Below are 12045 nucleotides of genomic sequence, written 5' to 3'. Positions count from 1 at the left end.
GGGAGAATTCTTCGCATGGCTGTGTTCGTTCAGGGTTAATTGATTGTGCTGGTAAGCTCCCACACTCTCTGTTCTGCCACAACTCAATCATCTCGCTGGGATTGGCTTTGGCAGGCCTAGGGCCTGGCCTCTTCGTGGTTTCTTTTTTTTTTCTTCCTCCACCTCCTCTTCTTCTTCTTCTTCTTCTTCTTCTTTTTCTTCTTTTTGGTTACATTCGAACATTTCAGTCTTTCAGACAGTCAGGGTTTTTGTGCATTGTTCATGCATGTGAGAACATCCATGATGGAGAGTTTGTAAGGCTAAGGGCAAAAAATGACTGAGCTGGCATGTGAAGGGGTAGGAAGATGGCAGCGAGTTCAAAATCCATGATGTCTGCTTTCCACTCCCGGGTCAACTAAGGTCCCTTTTTCAACAAGAGAGGTGGTGGTGGTGGTGGTGGGTGGTGTTGGGATGGGGTGGGATGGTTGTCATGCTACAGGCGCGTAACCCGATCCCTAACTCTGACAGGCCTCGTAGAGATAGTAGCAAGAGGGCAAACTTGTTAACTCGGACGCCTTGTCTCGATAGCGTGGGATAGGGGGCCCCGGTGTGGAGATAGCACCGCTCTCAGATCCACAGTGATTAATGGCAGCAGGCACAGGAGCGCCCGGGCGAACCCAAACCCCGGGGCTGTGGGAGACGGACGACTTTTCACAGAGTTCAGAGTTGCTGTGGAGACTTAGTAGAGGCATGTTTCTGTGAAGAAAAGGGATGACCCAAGATTATGACCTATCTGCTGATTTGTTTCATTATCTTTGTTGTTGTGCATATTTCTTTTTTCTTATGTTGTTTTGCACTCCATGTCTGAACCGTATGTGATGAAGGAAAAGGCTTAGGATCCCACACCCTTAATCATAAATCCAGCACTGTTCTGGAGTTTGGCTGGGTCTACACAGCAGTCCACTTATTGAAAGGGAGCCAGGCATATTATATGTGTTTGTGTGTACATGTCGATGTTGATTCTTATATAATATGATAATGTGATAATATGTTGTTATAAGAACTGGAATACAAGGATATACATTGTGTATTGTATGCTTTTAACCTTGACAATCTTCTGGCTTCCCTATTGGCTGACAGGTTTGGTAGTCATCAACATTAATTGCTTTTTTTGGGGGCAGCTAATGCTTTGAGGAAGATATTAGATGTAAAAATGCACCTCAAGGAAATGAATTTTCCATTCAGACACATAAGTAAGCATAAGTAATTCCGTTTAGTTTCTTTCAAAACAGCATTTGACCCTTCACTGCTTGACTGCAGTTTGGCCAATCTCTCAGCTGACTTTAAGCAGAAGGGCCAGGGGGCTGTCAACTGGGTCTGTCAGGAAGTCCTGGGCGCCCCCCACCCTCCAACACACACAGGGGAGAGCATGAAACAGGCCTTTATGAATACATACAGACTAACCTCTCTCTCTCACACACACATTTATACAGACACTCTCTTTCTTTCTTCACTCTTTCTTTCTTTCTTTCTTTCTTTCTTTCTTTCTTTACCTCCTGTTCTTTCTTTCTTCTCCTCTCCCTCTGTCTTACTCCCCGTTTCTCTCTTACACAAAAATATGCACACACTCAGACACACGTACACACACACATATTGATGGACACAAGCATACACACTTGCTGGCACACATTTGAATACTGTAAGTACACTCAGATGTACACATTGTCCAGTCCAACACAAGCACACTCAGCGCAGTCAGACAATTACACACACACACACTGACACACACATACACACACACACCCACGCACACACACACACACACACACACACACACACACACCCACACACACACCCACACACACACACACACACACACACACACACACACACACACACACACACACACACACACACACACTCACACACACATACATACAGACACACACAGATACAGTACACACACACACATGCACACACACACACACACAGCCACACATACACACACACTTAAACAGAGCGGTTCTTGGAAAAGAGCAGAGGTAATTTTCTACCTCTGCTGCTGATCTTCAACATGTGTCAGTGGTCTGAACTGTGATCTACTGTACGCTGCGAAGAAGGAAAACAAGCCACACCATCTCCTTTCATTTTTCCATTTATTTATTGGCCAGCGAGGGGTGGTGTGTGCAGTGCACTACCTGAAGATATCCCCATATACTTGCAGGATATGCACATAGGTGAACCTATAAATGAATCTGTGTGACTGTGCTTTTACTGAGGACATTTTGTTCCTGATTTTATGTGAATGTCACAAACTTTTTAATGTCCTTGTCTTATTTATTGCAGCACTTAAGGACACTGCATATATATTGTTCACGTGTGTCCAGGGCCATAAGTTTGATGCTTCTGTGGAACGTGTAAAGGGAGCTGCACTGAAAGGCCTTGCTGTTTCTCGATCTCATCCTGGGAGGGAGAGTGATGGGCCTCTAACAGGAGCTTCGAGCCCCCTCCACACCCGCCCACCTCCCAGTGTCTGCGAACCAACACATCAATAACTCCAGTGATGACAGTCATTGGTCCCCCCAGGCTGTGGACACACCCGAGGAGATTTTTGCTGCCGAAGCCAGCTTCTCCCAAAACCTGGTCTCCATGCAGAGCTGGCCAGGGCCTCTGCAGTAATACGCACAGCAGTGAGGCTTCAGGCCGGAATGTTCTGGAATGGGTCCTTGGCTATTAGCAAGGGCCCTGATAAGCGCCCGTCCCGTCAATGGGTCCTTATGAGATAGGCGTCTATGCTGGTGAGAGGTGAGTCTCTCCTCAGCGGGTAATCTGTCTGTCTGAAATGCCCACGGTGATGCAAACAGGCTCTGTTTTAACGGCGCCAGTTAGTGGGAAGGACCACAGAGAGTTAAAACACACACTTCACACCAGGAGGTTAAAAACACTGCAAATATCAGCAGGCTGGAAACTTGATTTATGGCATAAGGCCGGCTTGTGCTGAAACCACTGCGGTTCTAGAATGGCACTCCGATCTCTGGGCTGAGATTTTTTTTTTTTTTACAAATTTTTTCCCAACTTTTGCCTTGCTTTCCTCCTCAACCCTCAACCCTCAACCCCCTTCCCTCCAGCCCACCCCCCCCCCCCCCCACCCCATTCCCCATTCCCCATCACCCCACCCCAACCACCGCCAAAACTGGAGTGTATGATTTCATTTGGATGTGTCCTTGGAGCGCAGACATAATAAACAAGCCTCTCGCCAGCCCTCGCACCATCTCTCAAGCATCTCTCTCTTGCCGCCCGATGCCTTGGACAAGTCGCAGCCAGCGCCGGTGACGGCTTCCCAGCTTATCGCCCATCGACAGGCTTTTAAATGGGCCATGGCTGGCTGCCGCACATGCATGCTGGCTGGGTGCGCTGATAGGACCTGACAATGAAGAATAACTTCATGACACCAGCAGACACCAGCGGGGAGGGAAGCTTACTGTCATGGACCGCTGGCGAAGACAATGAGCCTCGCTCTGTGAGTGTATCCGAGCTGGGTCTGTCGACAGTGTGAACGGTTACAGTGGTGTCTTATGAGAGCTCAACGTTCATGTGGAATGGAATAAATGGATACTAAAGTGGTCAAGTGGTACACGAGAGATAGAGGCCATTAAATATTTGGCTCATTCTTTCCCTCCCATTTTTACTCCATTATTTTTCTCCCCTCAAATGGCCAGGTCAGCGTCCAAAATAAGGATGTATTCTGAATGCCAGACTTGGTAAAATCAAGGACAAGTCAAATAAAAATACCAGTTTCCCCTTACTCAGCAATGATGGGGAGAAGGAGGAGGCGGGTGGGGGTGTGGTGTGTGTGGTGGTGGGGGGGGGGGGGGTGCAATGTGGACAGACAGAGCGTTTGTTTGGCTGTACAGATGTTTGGTTTCTGAGCAGCAGAGCTTTTCACATTTATCTTTCCTGTCAGTTATTTAGGTCAGCAAAGAGCCTTTTTTTGCCTCTATCTGACAACTGGTGTTTCCTCATCAAGCAATTTGTTCATTATTAAAGTGGCAGCTTCGCATGCACATACTTTGATTTTCTTTTTACGAGACTGACTGGATTGTCAGCTACATGAAGTGCAGCATTTGCAATTTACTGTAAGAGATAATCCTCCTTTGAGCCTCTGGCGGAGTGTTTGGCTCTTTAGTGGAAACATTTTCAAAAGCACCAAGAGAGAGAAAGAGAAAGAGAGAGAGAGATGGTGACCGAGATAGACAAAAGCCAACACTATAGCGTTCCTGGTATGCTTTTGTAGCATCTGACTCTGACTGTACGTCAGTCTTGAGAGAGAGAGAATTCAGGGCTGATGGAGGGAAACCATTTCAGGTGTGTACAGACTTGATCAGTTTGACGAAGACAGACGGCCTGTGGGGATTGTGAGGATGAGAGAGGAATGATTCATTCGAGCCAGCAACGCGTGAAATGTTATTATAATGACGAGAATCCTCAGAAACACAGGATGTACAGAGAACAGAACTCTTCAATGTACAACGTGTGTACAACGCTCTGTGTACAACGTTCTGTGTCCAACAAACGCACATAGAACAGAACCCTTCAATGTACGGCGTGAGAAGAGACCACTGAAAGCATTAAAAGCTGCACTACAATGAGCAGCTTGGCCTCACAGTGAGCAGTTTAAAGAAGATTACAAATGGTCTGTTTCTATTCTGGCACACAAGGTCCCTATCCTTACATGCCTCCCATCGACAGAAGAGGGGGGCTTGGAATGATACCAGAGAATTATTATGCATCTGAAATGAATGACTGTGCCCTTTTCATCACAAATACATCATCTGGATAGTTTTTTTTTTTAAACTGAGATGATGCACGGTCTTATTTACGGAAGCAGGGTCGGGCTCAGCCGGCTGCCCTCTCTGCTGGGATGCAGCAGGAATCTTTTAATCAGACAACTGTCGGGGATGAAATAACATGCCTGTTCCATCAGCGTGGGGCGAGTCGAACATGAATCAAGCTCGAGTCAAGAGGTTTCATGGCCTCCAGATGGATTTTTAATGAAATTAAAAGAATAACACAGAGAGACAGCGAAAAAGCGAGAGGGGGAGGGGGTTCTGTGGAAGTGGCTCTTACTGTCTGTTGTGAAAGTGAGAGTGTTTTCCACAGTGTAGGGGCTCACGGAGGGGGTCTCTGAGTGCACCCCCCCCCCCCCCCCCACCACACACACACACACACACACACACACTATTCATATTTATTCATATTCTTCTCCACATCTGCCCCCCCCCCCCCCCCCCACACACACACACAAAACTCACATCTCCTTCTCCACATCTGCCCCCCGCCCCACACAGAGAGACACACACACACACATACACACACACACACACACACCACCATCACCCCCCCATCCCTGCAGCGTCTGTGATTTATCACCCGGCTGCCGGCCTCGCCTTGGCCAGTGCCCGTCCGGCCCAGGAGGCCATTCAGCTCTCCGTCAGCAGAGTCATTATGCGGTTAACCGTTCCTCCTTAAAACAAATCTCGTAATGATCCGGGGCCTGAGCTCACAGTGCGCGGCGCCCTCTGCTCCCCCACCACCTCTCCGCCCGCACTGCTCGGCTCTGCTCTCCCTCAGCAACGCGGCCCGCCAGGGCTCACGGATTGCCTCCAAGTCTATACACACATACACATGTTGGCATGGAAACACACAAACACACACACACACATGAAACACACAAGCAAACAGCACATGCTCGCACAGAAAAATAGACAGAGACATACACACTCACACACACACACACACACACACACACACACACACACACACACACACACACACACACAATGCAATGCACCCAGAGCCTTCAAATGTTCCTACTGTAACTACATCCTCTCACATTCCCCCAACACAAGCACCCATAAATCTGGGCTCTAACTTTGATGTAGAGTGTGTGTCTGCATTATTTGGCTGGCGTGATCGGCATCCATGCCTTGGGACTCACGGGGGGGGGGGGGGGTGTTTTGATATATGTGTGTGTACAGTTATGTCGTACGTAAGATATACAGTAGATGCGTGTTTACGAACGAGTCTGTGAAAGAATTATATGTAGTTTTGACAGAGCCACAAGGCAATAACATTAACAATTTTTCATGTATTCAGAGGTCGGCGGACATCCGGTGTCAGACAGCAATCACTGGACAATAGATGGTTCTGTTGGTGCAATTAGACGGCTGTTTTGTTTTTCGCTGTACTGCGTGGGTCCTGTCGTATGAATCACTGTTCTTTCCCTGATGCATGTCTAACCCCATCAACCATGGCTGGTCTTGGATGGGATCCCTCAGAAGACAGAGCTGACAGCAGGATGGACAGATGCATTCATTCGTACGGCCCGGAGGACAGGAACTGAGAACCACATCCCAGCCAAATCATGTGTTAAGACTCTGACTCGAATCAGATATCTAAACATCTGATAAAGAACACATGCAGGACAGGGCTTAAAACCAGGCGTGGTTGGCTCAGGGAAAGGCTGATGGAGAAACTGAGGAGACAATGGAAAGCACATTGACCTCTCCGCACGCACAGTTGTGTGTATGCGTGTAGAGTTGCTTTTTGTTGTTGTTGTTGTTGCCGGATAACGCAATGCAACATAGGATGGGTGTTGTTTTCATTTGAGAGCAGTAAAACCTGGTATCTATAAAATGCAAGTATATTGTCAATATCATGTTTTCAGTGCGGAGAAAAGTTGAAGTCATTCAAATGATGACTTGTTTGCATTCCGTCCCTGTAAAACAAGAAGACTGGTGCTATAAAAATATTCATGTGAGCAAATCAGGATTAATGAGCGGATTGTTCTGTGTTTTGAAGTCGGTAAGCAGACGGTCTTCTGTGTTTACATGGCTGGAACGCTGGTTGAGAGGAACTGCCAGCAAACACCAGAGAGAGCTTTCAGTATGTGTAGTTAGAGAACAGAGAGCAGAGAGGTCCATGTAGTATCATAGTTTTGTTGTACTGTACAGAAACCTGCACCCAAATGTGAAAACACTTTGACTAGACTGTACGAAAATCCAAAGCTGTTGATATGAAATTATACATGTATAAAATGTGTGCGCACATGTGGAAGTTGCGCCAATGTGTGTGTGAATGATGAATGAGTGTGTGTATATGTGTGTGTCTGTGTGCATGTGCGTGTACTGTATGTGTCTGTCTGTAAAGGTATGTGTGTATGTGTATATGTATTTGTGTCTGTGTGTGTTCTTGAGTGTGTCTGTGTGTGTCCTTGAGTGTGTGTGTGTGTGTGTGTGTGCGCGTGTGTGTGTCTGTGTGTCTGTGTGAGTGTGTGTGTGCGTATATATGTGCTGGCAGGCAGGTCCTTGGCCAAGGACAACAGGAAGTCCTCCGGTACAGAGGAGCCAGTCATTAATCAGGTGTGATACCTGCGGCCTGCCACCGGCGGGCCAAGACAAACACAGGTGAGGGTGGGCCGGCCGGCACAGGGCCATGAATGTGCACCTCTAATTAATTTCGCCGCTCACTGTCACAGGGAAGCAATTAGGCGGGTGTTGAAGCCGTCATGTTTCCCCTTCACTTACAGAACACATCTATTCTGCACTGGAAACAGTAACTCTGAGGGTATTGATGTGCTGCTGCTACTCTATGAGTGTGGCATTCATCTTGAGACTGACCAGCCCTTGGAAATCAATATCCCTTTAATATGGTTCGCTGGCTTCAGTCAAACGGCATTTTGAGATAGTTTTGCAATTGAGACAAGAGCTTTGAAGTTTGAAACACACACACACAGTCTCTCTCTCTCTCTCTCACATACACACACACACACACACACACACACACACACACACACACACACACATACATTCACAAACACACACACACACACACACATTCACATACACACAAATGTTTCTGCTGTGTCCTGATTTTGTCAGAAGCGTATACGTTCAAACCGGATGGTTTCTCTGTGAGATCAGTTACAAAAACACATTACTCAGTATTACCTGCTGGAGTTAGGTTACAGGAACAGTCCAGCTTGTGTCAGAGCTATGGTAATTTCACTTCTGAACAAACGCAGCTCCGGCAACATTAACCAGAGAAAGCACGGGCACTGGTATATGTGTGGTGGAAATGCCATATCATAGCCCATGTTGTGGTTGGCCACAAATCGTTCTTTTATACTCGCAAATTAATCATGACTTTGTTTGACAAGCGGTTTCTATTTTCACTTTAATAGCATTCACACGGCGGCGTAGCCAATAATTGTCAGCAGCGTTTTGCGTCTCCAGTCAGCTGAGCAAAGAGCGTTTATGTGCCATGATCGTCCATCCTGCTTACCAGCCTTGGTTTAATACTTGTTAAAACATATTTTCACGGCGATCAGTGAAACACTTTTTGTGTTCACATATAGCACAACTGGCTCCTTTGTCTGTGGGCATATCCTATGTCTGTCCTGACCTCTCCGCATCACCTTGTGTTTCCACTCCGTTTTTATAGGCTATGTTTCATTTTAACCATGCACATTTTTTTGGAAAACGAACCTCCGCAGGTCAGGTCACAAGTGTGATGTCTGTGTGTGTGTGTGTGTGTGTGTGTGTGTGTGTGTGTGTGTGTGTGTGTGTGTGTGTGTGTGGGCAGTTGAGCTGATAAACTTGGCAGTCAGAGCCTCGGCCCCGCTGGACAGTTATTGGCCCTTGTGGTAGTTCTAAGGGGTCGCGCGTTCTCTTGCCCTGCCAGGACTGTGACCCTCAGTGGGACTATACCTGTCTGGGCATTCCAGTGCCCTGCGCAGGGTGACCGAGGGGCCACGGGCAGTTTAGAAGCCGAGTAACGTTTCAGTGTCACTCTGGGGCACCTCTCCTCTCGCTCCACTTCCCTGCCTCCAAAAGCTCCCGCTCTGATGACCATGGTCCGGCGCACACACACAGGCTTCTCTTACCCCCGTGCTCAGCTGTAAATGCCACCTGGGTTCCACTGCCCCCCCCCCCACACACACACACTAACCCCCACAGATGGTGTTTTATTTCAGGGGCCCTTTTCTAATTCCTGTGAAAACTTCATACTCAATTTCATACTTCCACCCATGCATCAGAACAGTTTCTCTCTCTCTCTCTCTCTCTCTCTCTCTCTCTCTCTCTCTCTCTCTCTCACCTTCTTCCCCTATCCCTCTCTCCACATTTACAGCATGCCTTGGGATTCTCCTGCTTGTTTATTCTTCTGGCTGCATCTCAATTAGTATAGCAGACTGCAGTATCCCTCGGCAGCCATCCGGGCTGTCTGTACACAGTTTGACAGGATTAGTGTCGCAACTTAAAATGTCTGCGCTGTTTGGCTGCCTTTCCAAGCTGAGTCATTGTCATACAAACACTGAGCCAATCCTGTATGCAGGAAACTCTACATTAGAGTAGGCTTTACAGTTATGAGAGCAGAGGGGTTGTAAACAGAGGAGAAGGCCTCGGCCAGTGTTGTGACAACGGCTTGTTTTAATACAGAGAAGGAGAGTCGGAGTGTCTTCTAATTCGGTGGTGACATTGTGATTTATCCTTTCACACCCTCTTGACTGCTCTTATGCTGCTGTCAGCCTTCCATGCTGCGACTCTCTCTGCACAAAGCCCAGAAACCCCCAACAGGGATCAGGAGGATCAAACTGTTCTCTAAAATGCTTCAAGAAGGGAAAGGCTCAAATCTAACTAGATGTACCGCATAGCGGTACAAAATATGACCGCCGCTCAGTCCTGTACATCCGTTCCGCAAAAATAAATCACACTTACAATCACAATATGTCTCCATCTTTTACTCCATCCCCCACTCTTGAAACTTTTGTGTATGCTTGTTTGGCATGGCTGAGTGTGTGTGTGCGGCTGCACAGAAAGTAGCCTACTGGTGCTGAAAAGGTGAACAGATTGTAGAATAGCCAAAGAAGATGTAGCATTGTTATAAAACCTTTAAAATCTCTAAACAATCACAAGTAGGGCAGTTCATCACAGTTCATCTATTGCAACTGGATTGATGAAAGGTCTCTTACACCTGTAGGCTACATTGTATTTGGGAAAAGCAAAAGGTATCAGCATAATGTTATTTATTTATTTATTTATTTATTTATAAACAAAAACATCTCTGTCAGTTCCATGCGTTTTCATCAGCTATCAAAAACAAAGGTCATTTTTGGATGGATGGATTTTTTGTGAATGTTTCTTCTTCTACATAAGATTTTAGTCATCTTTAGTTCATGTGATACTTTATTGTCAATGCACAAATTAAGTAACAGTAGTCTGAAACGTTATTGTTAATGCACAAATTAAGTAACAGTAGTCTGAAACGAAATGCTGTTTTACATCTAACCAGTGGTGCAAATAACATGTCCAAATGGGCCTTGATGAAATGTGTCGCTAGACAGTTCATACACATTTTAACGGGCCAAAGTTGAAGAGCTGTTGTGCGTTATTGTTCGTGCAAATATAGGCTGATTCATGTTCCCTTGCATTGTGTAACTGAGGTCCATGGCTAGTCTGGCTTTCACCAGACCAAGCTCAATCTTTTAAGAAATCAAAAAATAAATAGCGGGCAGATCAGGCTGGGTTCACCCAGCCTAGTCCATAGGCACCCGATATGGTTTAATTTTCCGATTGAGATATCCACGCTCTGGCTATTCTAAATGCAAAAATGCATCAGGGAGTTATGACAAAACTGTAACTAACAAACTAGAGCCTAATAGAAAGCTGTAGCTTCCCTAAGCTACAGGTAGGCTTATAAGGTAGGCCTATTTACAACATAAATTGTCAATAGGCTATGCTGGCGACACAAATAAAATCTCCTTTGGAAACCAATGGCTTTCGCCTTACAGTATCAAGCGGACTTAAACTGCCATATCGTGGCGAAAAGTTGTAATAAAATTCACGCAGCTCCATGAGTCAAGGAAAGCACGAATGAAGTAGCCACTTCTAAATGGGACCCACTACACAGTAGCTTAAGGTGTGTTGCTAAAGCAGCCATAATGAAATGAAGATGTCATTGTTTGGATACTTCACACACACGTGCTTTTTAATTTCACAGACTACAACTACCAAGCTGGAATCAAAGCACATCGATTCCCCTCTCACACCCTGCACACACTTAAAACAAATAAACAGGCGTCTCAGTCTCACGCATGTATAGGCAAAACTGTATCAGACTGGTGTAACGTTGGTAAATCTGATTTATTTCGGCTTCAAGAAGAAATGGGAATTACATTTCATGTGAACATTGTCCTATCCTTATTAGATGTGGTAAACTACAGTCCTTGTAGGAAGCGTCCATTGTTTTTCCAACCCACTTTTAACTTCCAACTAAATTACGTCTCACTGCAACGATGCGCCATCTAGTGGACAAACGACTACTTATCGCCAATACTGGAAATGCAGCCATGATGATAATGATGAATATTTGGCTTTCTTTTAATCCTACTGAATTTGTAATTATGTATCCGCCGTTCTAATACCGATAGTATGTGGGTGCCTGTGTGTGTGTGCATGTGTATATGTGTGCACCGCCATCTACAGGCCAATGAGTGTACAGTCACTAAATGTACACATAACCTAATTTTTTTTAGACCCCCCCATGGATGAAATTCTACGAAACTTGGCATACCCCCAGAGAATGCCAGGTCAATCATACACATAAAATTGGGTGCAGTTCTGAACATCTTAACTGAAGATAGGGGCGATTAAAGCAGAATAATATTGCATTTTCATTTTACGGGGGGGGGGGTGCAAATCACAAATGAGTGATTATGGGCCAGGTTGATGTGGGCCCTTGAGACCTACATACCATAAAAGATTCTTCATCCTCGGTGCCACGGTTCAGGTAGTTATTTAGGAAAAAATGCTTTTTTTGCGGTTCGGGGGGCCCAGCACGGGGGGGGGGGGAGTGGCCCCCCGGGGACGAAACAAAATTTTTCTGTAAAAGTCTAGTGGGGCTACATACCCACCAAATGTCAAGTAGATGACGGAAAAAAAAAAAAAAAAAACTTTGACAATCATTATATGACCGCTTCGCTAGCGGCGGTCATTATAATAATAATCA

Source organism: Alosa sapidissima, chromosome 12 (genome assembly GCF_018492685.1).
Source record: "Alosa sapidissima isolate fAloSap1 chromosome 12, fAloSap1.pri, whole genome shotgun sequence".
Classification (NCBI taxonomy): domain Eukaryota; kingdom Metazoa; phylum Chordata; class Actinopteri; order Clupeiformes; family Clupeidae; genus Alosa; species Alosa sapidissima.
Note: the sequence above shows the minus strand (reverse complement) of the source record.